This window comes from Rhincodon typus, chromosome 13, assembly GCF_021869965.1.
Source record: "Rhincodon typus isolate 14 chromosome 13, sRhiTyp1.1, whole genome shotgun sequence".
In the NCBI taxonomy this organism is placed as follows: Eukaryota; Metazoa; Chordata; class Chondrichthyes; order Orectolobiformes; family Rhincodontidae; genus Rhincodon; species Rhincodon typus.
In genome coordinates, this window is record NC_063344.1 from 23267382 (window position 1) to 23284252 (window position 16871).

General features: G+C 41.4%; 1 long non-coding RNA gene across 1 annotated transcript in view; it reads right to left on the bottom strand.

Moving 5' to 3' along the window:
* LOC125484632 overlaps window positions 1-2125 on the bottom strand; it is an 18176-nt gene extending 16051 nt beyond the window's left edge. Inside the window, exons 1-2 of the long non-coding RNA XR_007263456.1 lie at window positions 2018-2125; window positions 613-776 (exon numbers count right to left, since the gene is read on the bottom strand). This is a non-coding gene — a long non-coding RNA (uncharacterized LOC125484632). The remainder of the gene's footprint in view (window positions 1-612; window positions 777-2017) is intronic.
* Window positions 2126-16871: the final 14746 nt, after the last annotated feature.

Here is a 16871-nt window from a genome sequence, read left to right on the forward strand (position 1 = left end):
AGCTGAAATGTCAGCTTTCCTGCTCCTCTGATGCTGCTTGGCCTGCTGTGTTCATCCAGCTCTACACCTTGTTATCCCATGTTGGAAGCTTCCTTGAAGTCTTGTTGAACGTATGATAGGATCAAAGAATGTATTACTGAGTCCAGCCAGGACAGTAACCTCCGGTGACTGCCAAACAGCCTCCAGTTGTGTGGCTCCAATGAGCCATTGATGGGCCACACCCAAACTTCTGCTTATTTCACCCTGGACTCCTTCCAGCTGAACCTGTGTTTGCAATTATGTTGTCAGATACACCCAGTATAACCCTGAGGGTAGTCATCCATCAACTTCCACTGTCCTCTGTCATCCCCAGGCTTCCACCTGTTGCCATTCTGTTATGATCCCAACTGATGTCAACACATGATAGATCAAATACCCGATTGTAAACTGGCTTGATAGCCCCTAACTTTGTTTTTTTGAAAAAATGCCCATGGTGGTAAGTTCCTAAATGCATTCACAAGAATCTGAAAGTGTACTTTTAACACAAATAATATAATATTTATTAGACAAAAAAGCATAAATTCTATTAAAATGCACAAAAAAGTTGCAACGTTTTCATTTCAAAACACTCACTATGCCTTTATCCAGCAAATATCCTTGTGAACCAAAACTCCAGTGAAGATTTTTCACCATCTCCACACCAAGGCTTCTAGTTCAGGCTGGTGCAGCTGCAATCAATTTCCATCTGGCAAATTTCTGCACATTCACTTTTGTTTTCCTTCATCTGGTATTTCTCCCTGAAACACCAAAAAGAAACTGTAAACTAAACTCACTAACTTTGAGCAAACACAAGTTGCCTAATCTGAATTTCTTGCAGAATTTTATGCGAGAGATTTCACTGCTTCTATCTTAATTCTCTGTCATACACCAACTGCCTTCTGGATTTTTCTACCTCTTCCTCTTGCTGCTAGGTAACAACATAGTTTTTTTTCAGTTTTTATCACTAAACTACTAATCTCTCCCCACCTCTTCCCTCCAAGGGTTGTAAAGCTTCATTAAAATTGGTGTAAAGAAACAGGCCTGCAGAACTCACAACCTCAGGATGTTTAAAAATGCTCAACAGTCAATTAAGTATTTTGGAGCTGCTGGTTTGAATTACTGTTGAAATGTAAGAAATACAACAGCCAATGAGCACACAGCAAGTCTCCACAAACAGCAATGAAATAGTGGTCAAATAATCTGTTTTTGTTGTTATTGACTGAGGGATAAGTATTGACCAAAATAGTGAAGAGATCTTCCCAAATCATCTTCAAAATAATATCTTGGGATAATTTAATGTCAAACTCATTGAATAGATCTCATAGTCTCTGCCTACTGTCTTATTTGAAAGATACCACCTCGAACACCACAATACTGCATTGGAATGTTGACCTAGACTTTGTATTTATGCTTGTGACTGAATATTGCACAATACTTCCGGCCACTTAAATCCTGTTCTATTTAGTTAAGGAATGTCCAATAGGATGTGCACATTGCTTAATAAATGCTAGTTGAACGCGTTGCAGGGTTTAACAGTACAAGTTGCAAGTGCGTGTGAAACATTAATGAACTATGGACTTAAAACAAGCTCTCCAAGTGCACCAACAGATAATATCAATAAAGAGAACTCTTTATTAGATCCAGAGTACTATTAAAGGCAAATTGGAATTTAGATTGCTATTATGCTGGCATTATCTGATAATGAACGCTGTAGCAGCCCTTCATTTTAATAACACAATAATGTAAATCCAGCATTAACCCCAAATAGCAGCACCTGGTATAACAAGTATTTTTGATGCTCATTTCTGCATGAAGGAACCACACAACAGGCCACCTTTACAGCATATCCTGTACAGTAATTGGTACAGATTACTTTTCTCTCTTTTTCGAATGCACAAATCCTATGTAACACCTCTCACTAACATATTCCTTAAGTTAAGGAACTACATAATGCAACATTCACCGAACAACCCAGCAACATTCTTTATCATTTCCTCACAAATATTGTAGAAGGAAGTCCTGCGGCTCAAAGGGTAGTGCCCCTGTCTCTGAGCTAGAAGCTCTTAAGTTCAAAGCCCACTCCAGGGCTCGATGGCCATGGAAGGTGTATTCATATTGTGGTCAAACAAGTTAATAATCAACCTGTGAGTCCTTCCAATATGTCTACAGGAAGCCTTAATAGTGGGAGAGTAACCTGGTTGGCTCTGCTGAATGTGACGTGGTGCCCATCAAGTGACATGTGCCAAGTAAAGCTAGATATGGAAATGAACATAAGCATATGCTTTGTCTGCTTCATGTGCTAATAGGCAAAGCAAAGCATCTAAGTTTCTTATTATAGGATGTGTTCTGTGTTATGGAGTGGTAGGAGTTCCATAGAACTTTTTGATAGAACTCACATGCAATATATTTCACTTACTAATCATGTGAAATTAAAGAAAATATCCAGCCCTTTATGGATGCTATTTTATGTTTTGAATCTTTTGTATTCTTCTGACTGAGTATCTTTTTATTCACTTATGGGATGTGGGAGTCACTAGGCCAGCATTATTACTCATCCCTCGCTGCCCTTGAGAAGGTGGTAGTGAGCTGCCTTCTTGAACCACTGTAGTCCATGCGCAGTCAGATGCTTCAGTTTCTGTACTTTAAAATACTCTTGGATATGAATTTTAACACTTTTTAGTTTGGAAAGTATCTTCACAGGTTTTGATGTTTGGAAATGATTCTAATTATCAATCCCAATACAACAAAGACATGACCCATTAGTTACTTGCTTTCACTACCAAATCTATTCTGTGCCAACACAATACCTGAACTCATTTTAATCTTTGACTATAAATAAAATTGCTGTAATAAGCCAATAATTTTTCATTAAAATATATAATTTTATTCATTCTTTTCTTGTCTTTCCAGTTGACGATATTAATAATGTGATCTTCAGATTGCAGATTTCAAGCCAACTTACAAAATTGAACAGGTTTAGCTGCTTAAATACCCTCAAACAATACACCAAGTTTTGGTCAATTTTTAATAATTTGTCAATTCAAAAGGAGTTGCCATTTATGTGCATAACTGATCTAGTTACACATCATGCTGTATTTGAAATATGTAGCTTCGTTTGCCCAATAACCTGTGTGCTTAGAGATAACTGAACAAAATTGTTTGACATTTGTGCCCAAAACTATCTTTCACCTCGGCATAAATGCCAAAATGCACCCATATGCAAGTATCCAAAATGTGTTCAATAGCATATCTATTGTTCTCAGTAAAGTATACTGTTGGTGATTCTAGAACTCAGGGCATAGTCTGAGAATTAGGGCCAGACAATTCAGGAGAGATGTTAGGAAGCACTCCTACACACAAAGGATGGTAGATGTATGAAACTCTCTTCCACAAATGGAAGTGGATGCTGGATTAGTTGTTAATTTTAAATCTGAGATAGAGTTTTTTTTGTTAAGCAAAGGTATTAAGAGATCTGGACGAAAGGCAGATATATGGAGTTATCATCAGCCATGATCTCATTGAAAGATAGAACAGTCTTAAGGGGCTGAATGCCCTACTTCTGTTCCTGTGTTCCTTTGGAACCATGAGAATTTGTCCCATCTTATCCTTTAGAATTCAGACTCTGAGCCCACAGAGATTTCTTTTCTCCCTTTTGCCTTTGTCTTGAAAACTCATCTCATCTCTGATGAAGGGTCTAGGCCCGAAACGTCAGCCTTTCTGCTCCTATGATGCTGCTTGGCCTGCTGTGTTCATCCAGCTCTGCACCTTGTTGTCTCGGATTCTCCAGCATCTGCAGTTCCTACTATCTCTCATCTCTGAAGAGCTGTGTTTGCTGTGTGATTTTTTTTGTTTGGGATAAAAGGGATATTGTTTAATTCCAGAATATAGCTTAGTTGTTAACCAGTTTTATTTTCCATTTGTTTAAAGAACGAGTTTTGTTTATAAAGTAACCGGATGAAGGATTCTTTTGATCTGGATAACAGTAGGTAAAGTTGCCATAGTCTTACCAGACAATTGGGCTGGTCACTGATTAGAGGGAGAGACGACTGGTAGTGGTTTAACCTAAGGGTCATCACACCTCAGGCAAGGGAAGAGTAGAGAAGGAGAGTCCTTCATGGCAACATTAATTGGTGTGGATATTGAACCCTGTCTGTTGGCATTACTCTGCGTTGTAAAATCAATAAAGAGAAACAATTTGACCATTTTGGTGATTGAATCAAAACATTTACACCAATGTTACACCTCTTGGATTAGTGAGACTAATTACTCCTATCAGAGTCGGAACATGATGTGACATAATTAACACGCAACATAAAATAGAAACCTGATGAATTTAATTTTATGTCCAATTTTTGTCTCATTGCTAAACTTTTAAACTGTTGGAGTACAGTATATTAAAGTCATCACTGTAGAACATAGCTTTTTTCCCATTATTATTTGTTTCTACATCTCATACATTTATGCAAATTAATACATGAAATGCAATGGTCATTCGAAACAAAACTTCAGAATTATGCAATTATTTTATAGCATCTTTTCTGCATTTTGAAATTTCTACAAAATGTAGTAGCGTATATAATATAGAATGCAATTATATTTCAAATAACCAGTTACATTTAAAACAGTTGTAACAATCTCATTGGGATCAGTAACATTTTTAAATTAGAAAAAAATTGAAATCCCAGTTACTTACGAAGAGAATGAAGCTACAAGATTCCAGAGAGTAAGGCAGAATAATTTTCATCATATTATAGTCAACAAAGCAATCACTAAATGCTAACTATCCTACAATCTAATATCCATAACTAGAGAAGGTCAAACATGAATTAACTGGTAACTATTCAGATTTTAGTGATCACAGTGTGACAAAATATCCTTCATAACAGAAGTCATTAAGGGTTACAGGACAGGTTGAAAGCACGGTTAAAGAAGTACGCAGTATTATGGGCTTCATATATAGGGGCAGAGATTACAAAAACAGAAAGGTCATGGTAAATGTCAAGGATAAGACTGTGGTTAACCTAACTGCAGTATTGTGTACAGTTCTGGATGCCAAACTATGGGAAAGATATGAACACATTGGAAAGAGTGCCGAAGAGGTTTAAGAGAATGGTTTCAGGAGTAAGACACATCAGTTATAAGGAAATATTGAGAAGCTGGGACTGTTTCCCCTGGAACTGAGAAGGTAAAAAGAATATTTTGATAGAAGTTTTAAAAATAATGAGAGCTATGGAAAGAGTAGGCGGGAATAAACTGTACCCCCACTTGTAAATGGATTTAGAACCAGAAAGCATATTTTAAAATGTTTTGCAAAAGAGACAAATGAGAAAAAAAAATTTTGCACACAACGAGTAATTAGGGTATGCAAGGCATTGCCTTGAAGGCATGTTCAATTGAGACATTCAAGAGGGCAAACAAAGAGAACAAAGAACAATACAGCACAAGAACAGGTCCTTCAGCCCACCAAGCCTGCGCTGACACATTTTGCCCTTCCACGCTAAAACTGTCTCAACTTACAGGATCCGTATCACTCTAATCCCTTCCTATTCAGGTATTCGTCCAGGTGCTTCTTAAATGCTACTACTGTGTCTGCTTCCACCACCTCCTCTGGCACCACATTCCAGGCACTCACCGCCCTTTGTGTGAAAAACTTGCCTCGCACATCTCTTTCAAATTTTCACCCTCGCACATTGAACCTGTGTCCCTTAGTAATTGATCCCTCCATCCTGGGGAAAAAAGCCTCATATGTTCCAGTCTATCCACACCATTCACATTGCAAACTTCTATTAAGTCACCCCTCAACCTCCTGCATTCCAGTGAAAACAAACCCGGTACTACCAACCTTTCTTCATAGCTTAAATCCCCCATACCAGGCAACATCCTGGTAAACCTTTTCTGTACCCTCTCCAAAGCATCCACATCTTTCCGATAATGTGTTAACTAGAACTGTACACAATATTCCAAGTATGACCTAACTAAATTTCAAGAAGCTGCAGCATAACTTGTCTATCATTATACTCAATGCCCCTTCCAATGAAGGCAAGCACGCCATGAGCCTTTTTTCACAACCTTATCTACCCGCACTACCACCTTCAGTGATTTGTAGACCTGCACACCCAGATCCCTCTGCACGTCAATATTCCTAAGGGTTCTGCCATTCACTGTACAAGGTGTTCTCCTATAATGTACATTCTGGCAATGCAAATTGGCTATAACGTGATTGATGAATAGGGGAACAGTATTTGTGAAACACAAACTTTGTGTTGGCTATAACACGATTCCAACATCGACATCACATGATTGGTTCACAGGATTTGTCCTGAGCATGCACCGAAAGAGTCCCCACACTGGCATCAGGGATCCTTGCACTTACTGTGAGAGGTACTGTACAATTCTGCCATGTTACCCACAAAATGCGAGGACAAAGTGGCAAGAATGATAATAAACAGCGTCCTGGTAATAAAATTGTGGGTGATGTATGTAAAAGAAAGGAAGGGAAACTAGTTGTTGTAAAGTATTTTGAGTGTAATGAGAGAACATGTGATATTGTTCGTGCAACAGGAATAAAAGAGTCTACCTTATGCACCATTAGAGACAATGCAGAGAAGACTAAAGCAAGCTGTATTGCTGGAACAAGTCTGAGTGCTAGCAAATTTGTGAGGTCACAGACTAAAGAACTTGAGGAGATGGAGTGGCTTCTAAGTATGTGGATAGAAGATCAAACAAAAAAGCAAACCCTTCTCACCATAAAAGAAAAAGCCTTATCAATTTATGAAGATCTAACAAAAAAAGCTGAAAATCCTGCAGATGTACCTGCCTTTAGTGCTAGCAGTGGCTGGTTTTCTGGTTTTAAGAACTGCTATGCTTTTCATAACGTAAAGTTATGTGGCGAAGCTGCCAGTGTAGACGAGGAGCATGCGATGACATTTCCTCCCATAGTAAAAAAAAATTAATTGACAAAGAAGGCTACAACTTAGATCAAATTTTCAATGTGGGCAAGACAGGTTTATACCAGAAGCGAAAGCCAACAAGAACCTACATTTCTATGAATGAAGCACACGCTCCAGGCTTTAAGGTGGCAAAGGATCGTATGACTGTGCTGCTGGGTGTCAATGCCAGTGGAGACTTAAAGTTTAAGTCTATGGTGGTGTATCACTGTGCCAACCTGCGAGCCTTGAAAGGTTACCTTAAGTCTACTGTAGGCATCTACTTCAGGTCAAGTAAAAGAGGTTGGATGACTAGGCAATTTTTTTCTGACCTTATTGTTGATGATTTTGAAGATGTTTGTTGAAAGTATTGCAGGATAAAAAATGTGGATTTCAAGATTGTCCTCATCCTGGATAATGCACCAAGCCACCCTCAGGCCATTGGAGAGTTTTCTGAAAACATCAAAGTGCTATTTCTACCCCCAAACACAACCTCTCTCCTTCAACCCTTGGACCAGGGTGCAATAGTAGCTTTTAAAGCTTATTATTTAAGGCGCACTTTTATGAGGCTGATTGCAGCCACTGAGCAGGATAAGGACAGTGTTCTTCAATTTTGGAAGAACTCTAACATCAAGAATGCAATTGACATTATTGTGGAGGCCTGGGATGATGTCAGAGGAACTCCCAAGAGTCAAAGAACATTGTGTTGATCTTGCAAAGCAAGACAGATTTGAAGAAGCGGAGATTGAGGATGTTGAAGAGCTGCTTGAGTCCCACTGTGAAGACCACTCCACAGCTGATCTACAACAACTTGTCACTGAGGGGGAAGTGGAAGCTGGAGATGAAGAAGATGAAGTCCAGGATGCAGCACCACGAGAGCTTTCCACTTCTGTTTTGTCTTCTATCCTGAGGGAAATTGAGAAGCAGTTGCAACGATTAGAGGACAACGATTACAATGCAGAATGCAGCAGGGTAGCAGTTCGTGAAAAGACTTTCTTTGGCACCCTATGAATTGTTTCTTCATGAATAAAGAAAAAAGGCAAAGCAGCATAAACTGGATGTCTTTTTTAAGCCAATCCCCAAGAAACAGTCAGAAGACAATGAACCACAGCCATCCACTTCTGGATTAACTATTTTTCGCCCTAACCCTGCAACCACAACTGCACCTGAAGGAGATGATGGTGATGATTTCAATCCACAGCCCCTGCATTAACAATAGAGCTACCTCAGAACCTCCTCTCCCATCAGGACATCTTGAAGTATTTTCATGATAAGGCGATAAATTTACTGTAATTTCATTATTACTTGTGAATTAAACATTTGTTCAAACTGTGCTATCCTTTATGTTATGCTTTGAGCGGTTTTTGAGTCATTTAGACTGATTTTTTTTGTTGGTCAGCCCACAAACCTCCTTTTCCCATAGACCCCGTTATTTCTATAGTGCGATTTTCTAAATCATTTTACAGGAACATATCTAATGTGGTATAGCAGAGTCCCTGTGTAATTTCCATCTGTACTTGGCCTTCCAAAATGCATCACCTCACATTCGTCTGGATTAAATTGCATCTGCCATTTTTCTGCCCATGCCTCCAATTGTATTCTCTGACAATCCTCCTCGCTATCCGCAACTCTACCAATCTTTGTATCATCTGCAAATTTACTAATTAGACCAGCTATGTTTTCCTCTGAATCATTTACATAGATCATGAACAGCAGAGGTCCCAGGGGGGCAATGGATAATAATTTACATTGGAACAATGTGTAGGGCTATTAGGAAAAGACAGGAGATTGGCACTAAATAAAAATGCTCAGAGAGTCCATGTAAGTACACTGGACCAAATGGTTCTCCTCTACGCTATACCAATACTGTCTTCCTCATGAGGAATTTCAGCTCTTTTCCTTTAACGAGCTATTCTGATCCCCAGCCAATACCAGCACACAACCAACCTGGGTTCCATGAACAAGGTCTTCACTACAAACAGCACACATCTGCAGAACCTGCTCAGCCTAGTCTTGTCCATTATTATCTTCAAGGAACAAAAACAAGTGTAACAACTTATCGTCTTTGTTAAAGCTTAGCTTTTGGATCTTGCCTCTCTTGGCTCTACTTCAGCTTGTCTGTCCTGCTTCAGTGAACTCAACATTTGTTCCCGTACAGCTTGGATTGATCAGTGTCCATTTATATCTTTATGAAGGTTTAGTTATGATTTCCCAGCTGAACTTACTTTTGATTTCCTTAGAGACTAGAAAGCTGCACTTCCGTGTTTGCCTTTTCTGCATCTGCAGGGTCTCCTTCAAAAACATATCAATTAAATTTTAAAATGTAGATTCTCTCACAATGTTGTATACAGATTTAAGAATAGAGTCAGAGAGTCATAGATTTGTACAGCACAGAAACAGACCCTTTAGTCCAACTCATCCATGCTGACCGCTCTAAGAATTATCACAAGTTTTGTTTTTAGTTCAGATTTCCAACATTTGCAGCATTTTTTTTATATAATCAACAATGTTAATGATTGGCTTAAAAGACTTTTGTCTCTGTGTCATCAGTAATTTTGGCTTTCATTGACTTGATTGGTGTTTGTCTTTCATGGCGAGGTTTATGCCCAAACTAAGCTTTGCCACTTCTGATGAGATCCACCAATTTATTGACAAGAATGAACACAGTGGTCTATGATTCTATCAATGCTTTGACAATAACACCAAATGACATAGGAGCAAAAGCCATTCAGCCGTTACATTTGCTCCACCATTCAATGAGACCATGGCTGATCGGATAGGCTTCAACTTCACTTTCCTTGAATGTACTTAACAACACAGCCTCAACAGCCCTCTGTGGTGAAGAATTCCACAGATTCACTACCCTCTGAGAGAAGAAATTCTTCCTCAACTCTTAAGTATGCTTATTCTAAGATTATGCCCTTCAATCCTAGACTCTCTGACAAGGAGAAACAACCTTTCCATATCTACTCTGTCAGGTCCTGTAAGAATCCTGTATGTTTCATAAAGATCACCTCTCATTCTTCTAAATTCTCATGAAAACAGACTTTTTGTGATTCATCTATGAGGGTTCCCAAATCCCTCTGTTCTGTAGTTTTCTGCAATCTTTCTCCATTTAAATAATATTCAACTCCTCCATTCTTTCTGCCACATGCATATGTTTTCCCATGTTATATTTCATCTGCCAAGTTTTTTGTTGGTACTTTGATCAGAACGCAGATGTTTGTTTATCCTAAACCAAATGTTCTTTTATTTTCTGAAAAAAAAATGAAGAATTTTATCTAGGAGTTCAGCAGAGAGATCGCAAAATGTCTGTTTCCCCAAATGAAGCAGGACGTTTAAAAGAGTGGACTACAGTTTATAACCAAGGTCCATAACGTTTATTTAAGTACAACCTATCTACAGAAGCAAAGCACTGTGGATGCAAGGAATCTAAAGTAAAAGCAGAAAATTCTGGAAATATTCAGCAAGGGTGGCACAGTGATTAACACTGCTGCCTCACAGCCCCAGGGACCTGAGTTATATTCCAGCCTTAGGTGACTGTCTGTGTGGAGTTTGCACATTTTCCCTGCATCTGCCAGTTGCTCTGATTTCCACTCACAGTCCAAAGATGTGCAGGTTAGGTGGAATGACCATGTTAAATTGCTCTGTAGTGTCAATGGATGTGGAAGCTAAGTGGATTAGCCATGGTAAATATGGGGTTACAAGGATAGGGTGGGATGCTCTTCAGAGGGTACATGCAGACTTGTTTGGCCAAATGGCCTCTATCTCTGAGGTCTAGTAACATCTGTGAAGAGATTCAGAATGAATGCTTCAGGATGATGGTCATTCATCAGAATAGAATATATTAAAGCTGTATCCAGTTACATTTAAAAAAAAATTCCAACTCACCCTCTTTCAATGGATAACTCCCTTGCAATTTTTAAATGTGCAATAATTTTATTCTTGTTATTTCGGTACTGTACATCGGAAATGAAAGTTTTGCAACAGCTCCGCGCCCCTGAAGGCTAAGTTGCCCTCCAACCTCTAACAAATGTAATTCAACTTCAATCATTCGGGACTTTGGTCGACAGGAAATTTTAATTCAGGCTAGAGCTAATGGACAGGTGTTGAATTTTCCGTCTGACGTATCGCGAGACTGGCCTCAAGTTCGAAAGTATTTTACAGGACTTGAATTTTACAGACAATCTTGTTCGCACTTAAACACATGAAGGCTACAGCCCATCAAACGCGTTGCTCTTGGATCAAGACACACTTAAAAGTAGCAGCTTCAATCGCCGCCATCTGGTTGTTGGAAACCTTCCTGTCTCGCCTTGTTCCGTCATTTCCAGCTGTCGGGGGATTGATTTTCAATCCTGTCCAGACTGCAATGGGAAAAAAAGGCGTCTGGTTACAATCCAGTGAGACAGATCCCACCATCCCCAGGTGGCTACGTATCCAGGTGCTTAATATACATGGCGTAGCAGTGCAAACCCGCCACCAACAGACACACTTTAAATGTTCAAATTAATTGCAGTTCACTAACAGGTTAACTCTTTTAGAAAAAAAACAAAGCCACAGATTAGAAGATGGTATTCACCGAGAAAACTTTCCGCACCACAGTGTGCAATTTAATAATTTCAGTGCAGCAACTCCTTGTTTTTACGATTTCTTGAGCAGTTGACTCTGGTTAAAAAAAGAAATACATCTCGAAACAACATTTGCTTTTATATTTTATACAGCCTTTCCAAAGATTATGCAATATCCATGCATTTGTTGTCATTATGTACCTGTAGTGTAAACATTAAACTTTCGTTTTTGACAGGCACATTGCAGGTGTCATAAATGATGCGGTGTTTTACAATATAGGGCGTTGAGCATGAAACTGTTTCCAAATTCCTTCTTTCAATAAAAAGTTTGTAACAGAAAGCGGAAAACGTCTAAGGTATGCGTGCTTAACTGGCAATGTTATGTTAAAAGGACTGGTTAAGATTAAAATGGAAACAAAAATAAGCCTTTCCTAATTTGTTGCAAGTGTTAAGTGAGTATAGCTCATGGGTTGGGAGGGAACGGGTGAGGTAGAGAGGGAAGAAGTGACCGATTGAGTTAGAGAGGGAAAGAGCGAGTGAGTATTTGCATTGGGCAAGGAATAAAATGATTGAGTTAAAGAGGGAAGAAGGGTGGGGATTTTTCCAGTAAATGATTTGGAAGTGGATTAGGTACTGAATTAATGAGAGAGTGAGTGATTGAGTTAGAGAGGGAAGGAACAGTGATTGAATCAGAAAAAGGAAGAAGAAGTTGTTGAGTTGTATAGAGAGAATAGGGCAATTGAGTAGAGTGATTGAGTTAGAGAATTTTGTAGTAATTATGTTGGAGTCCGGGAAGGTGGGCAAGTGTAATTGTGGTACAGGAAGTGAGGGATAAAGTGATTGACCTAGAGGGAGGGAAGGAAGGATGGAGTGCATGAGTTATAGTGGTCAGTGAGGTGGGAGGAGCAGATAGGTGGGAGAGAAGATGGACAGGTTGTGTCAGGTCAAGGAGGCGGGGATGAGAGGGAGGGTTGACATAGAGTTAGTAGGAACTGCCCATGCTGGAGTCTGAGATAACAAGGTGTAGAGCTGGATGAACACAGCAGGCCAGGCAGCATCAGAGGAGCAGGAAGTCTGACGTTTCAGGTCTGGATCCTTCTTCAGAAATGGGGGAGGGGAATGGGGGTCTGAAATAAATTGAGGGGGAGGCGATGATAGAAGGCGGATAGGGAGCAGATAGGTGGAGAGAAGACGGATAGGTCAAGGAAGGCGGGGATGAAGCCAGTAAAGATGAGTGTAGGTAGGGAGTTGGGATGGGGGTTAGTCAGTGAGGACGGAAGGGCAAGGAGGTGGGGATGAGGCGAGTAGGTAGGAAGTGGGGGTGGGGGTTGGTCAGTGAGGTAGGAGGAGCGGATAAGCGGGAGAAAAGATGGACAGGTCAAGGAGGCAGGGATGAGATGGGCTGGTCTTGGGATGAGGTCGGAGGCGGGGAGATTTTGAAGCCTGTAAAGTCCACATTGAGACCATTGGGCTGCAGGGTTCCCAAGCGGAATAGGAGGTGCTGTTCCTCCAGCCTTCGAGTGGCATCATTGTGGCACTGGAGAAGGCCCAGGATGGACATGTCGTCCAAGGAGTGGGAGGGGGAGTTGAAATGGTTCGCAGCTGGGAACCGCGCATAGGTGTTCCACAAAGCGGTCTCCAAGCCTCTGCTTGGTTTCCCCAATGTAGAGGAGGCCACATCGGGAACAGTGGATACAATATACCACATTAGTGGATGTGCAGGTGAATATCTGTTTAATGTGGAAGGTTTTCTTGGGGCCTGGGATGGAGGTGAGGGGGGAGGGTGTGGGGGAGGTGGAGCACCTCCTGTGGTTGCAAGGAAAAGTGCCGGGGTGGTGGGGCGAGTGGGGAGTGTGGAATGGATGAGGGAGTTGTGGAGAAAGTGGTCCCTCGGAAGGCAGATCATGGTGGGGAGGGAAATATATTCTTGGTCGTAGGGTCAGATTGCAGGTGGCGGAGAATGATGCATTGAATCTGGAGGTTAATGGGGTGATACGTGAGGACATAGAGTGTTTGAATCAGAGGCAGAGAGGGATTCAGTCATTGGGGTAAAGGTAGTGAGGTAGGGATAGAGAGGTTGAAGATACAATGATTGACAGATGTGGATGCAGTGAGGGATAGACTTATCTATTTAGAGGGAATGAAGGATAGATGTTTGAGTTGTTTGCAGTGATCGAAGGAAGGATAATGATTCAGAAACACGGAGGGAAGGATAGAGTGATTGTGAGTAAAGATAATGAGAGATAATATGATTAAATTAGAAGGAAGGAAGGGTGAGTTAGAGACAGATGGAGTGACTGAGTCAGCGGCAGGATGAGTGGGACGGTGATTAGACAAAAAAACTTAACGTGCAAGAGCAAAAGTAGACTATTCAGGGATAGTAAGAACTGCCGATGCTGGAGGCAGAGATAACACAGTGTGGAGCTGGAGGAACATAGCAGGCCAGAGAGCATCACCTCATATTCCACCTACAACTCAATCGTCTCAAATGTGGACTTTACTAGTTTCAAAATCTCCCCACCCCCGGCCTCATCCCATGACCAATTCTCCCTCTCATCTCGCCTCCTTGACCTGACACAAACTGTCCATCTTCTCTCCCACCTATCTGCTCCTCCCACCTCAATGACCAATCCCCACCACTGCCTATCTGCATTCACCTATCACCATTCCACCTACCTTCCCCAGCCCAAACCCCCTTCTTTATTTATTTCAGAGCTCCCTTCCCCCTCCCCAATTTCCGAAGAAGGGTCCCGACCTGAAATGTCAGCTTTCCTGCTCATCTGATGCTCTCTGGCCTGCTGTTCCTCCAGCTCCACACTGTGTTATCTATTCAGCCAACAAATCTGTTCTGCTTTTGAATGAGATTGTGGCTGATCGGATAATCTTCAATTCCATTTTCCTGCCTTATCCCCTTAACCTTTGATTCCCACATTGATTAAAAATCCATTTATCTCAGTCTTGAATATACCACAAGCCCTCTGTGGTAAACAATACCATAGATTGACTACTACTACAACAATAACAACAACAAAGTTGCTGGAAAAGCTCAGCAGATCTGGCGGCATCACTTCTGAGGAAGGGTCACCGGACCTAAAACGTTAACTCTTGTTTTCTCCTCCACAGATGTTGCCAGACCTGCTCAGCTTTTCCAGCAACTTTGTTTTTGTTCCTGATTTACAGCATCCGCAGTTCTTTTGGTTTTTATTCCATAGATTGACTGTCCTTGTAGAGAAAATTTCCTCCTTTCTGTTTTCAATAGGCAACCCCTTACTCTCAGATTAAACCCCTTGGTCCTGGTCTCTCCCACAAGGGGAACCAAGCCCACTAAGAATGTTCGAAGATGATGGCAGCGGCAGGGTAGGAATTGTCCAGGGCTCTGTACCCATTTGCTCTCGCTCCCCTGGCCAGCCGCATTTTCCTTTGGTCTTTCGTATTGTTTTGTTTTTTTTTATTTCTCTTTAGTATTAAAGTTCATCTTCTTTCCTGTGGCTGCAGTAGCGTGGGCCTGCAGCGGCGGTGGGGCAGTATGATTGATCCAGAATATCCACTCTTCATGACCATAGTGGCTGCGGCTGTATCGAAGGGTTCATCTTTTGGTGGGTCTGGTCCATTCCTCCTGGTGGCGGTGCAGTGGTGGTGGCTGTAGCGGTAGCAGCATGGTGGTTCCAGTTTGTTTTTCATGGTTATGGCGGCTTCGGGAGACGACTGAAGTGGCGACAGTTTGAGCAAGGGCATCAGCGTCGGCGACTTAGTGGGTCCGGTCTGTCCTTCCTTGGCTTCGGTGTTAGTTTCCGAAGTGGCAGCTTGTGGGTCCGATCCGGAAAAGCCGTGTTTTGGCAGCCTCGGAACGGTTTCGGCGGCGGCATCCAGTAGCCACTGCAGAAACCTCAGAGCCATGGAGGGAACAAAAGATCAACTTTGTCCTAACTTTCTCAATTATTTCTTTTTATGATTTCTGTAATTAAAATCGCACGGAATTGTGGCGGCTTGTACACATCTCACTGTATTTTCTTACGAATGCAAGTGACAATAAATTGCTATTGTATACTATGTTTCAATAAGGTATCCTATCATTCTTGAAAATGCCAATGAGTACAGGTCCAAACTACTTAACCTCACCTCAGAGGAAAATGTCCCCCAGATCTGGAATCAACCAAGTGAACATTTCAGCCAGAGAGTGGTGAATCCATGGAATTCACTGCCACAGAAGGCTGTGGAGGCCAGGTCATTGAGTACATTTAAGACAGAGATTGTCTTGATTATCAAGGGTGACGGGGAGAAAGCGAGAAAATGGGGTTGAGGAACTTATCAGCCGTGACTGAATGGCAGAGCAGACTCGATGGGCCGAACGGCCCATTTTCTGCTCCTATGTCTTATGGTAACATTTACTGGACTTCCTACAATGCTCATATATCTTTCCTTAGATAAGGGGACCAAAACTGTTTGTCATCTTCCAGTTGTGGTCTGAGTAGTGCCATGTATAGTTTTAGCAAAACTTCATTACCTTCATACTCCATTCATTTTGAAATAAAGGCCAACATTCCGTTTGACTTCTCTGTTACCCAATGAAATTGTACGCAAACTTTTTGTGTTTCCTGCACAAGAATCACCAAATCCATCTGCAATATTTTGCAGTCATTCCCCATTTAAATACTATTCAGCTCTTCTCTTCATTCCAAAGTGCATAACCTCACATTTCCTCACATATCCCATTTGCTAAGTTTTGCCACTTAACCTGTTTATATTCCCCAACTGACTGATTGTCTCATCCTCACTACTTGCTTACTAATTGTGTAATTTACAAACTTGGGGCTAGCAGATTCACTTATGTCAGCCAAGTTATTAATATATATTGTAAATAATCAAGGCTCCAACAGTGATCCCTGTGGCATTCCACTAATTATTCCATCCTGAAAATCATGATTCAGTCATAGGCACATAGGGGCAGAGACTGAGGCAGAAGCAGGGAGGGATGCTGATTGAGCTGGAAGGAAGAATGGAGAGTGATTGAATTGGAGGCAGTGAGCGACAACAATTGAGTTGGAGCCAAAATCTGAGGGTGGGACTGTACCAGATTAGGAGGAAGGGAAAGTAGTTGAGTGGGAACCAGTGAATGAGAAAGGGAGAGTGATTGAGTTTTGAGGCAGGGTGTGTGAGGGGGGGACAGTGATTGGGTTTTGAGGCAGGGTGTGTGAGGGAGAGACAGTGAGTGAGTTTTGGGGCAGGGTGTGTGAGGGAGGGACAGTGGTTGAGTTTTGAAGTAGGGTATGTGAGAGTGAGACAGTGAGTGAGTTTTGAGGCAGGGAGATAGGGAGGGACAGTGAGTGAGTTTTGGGGCAGGGTGTTGGAGAGGGACAGT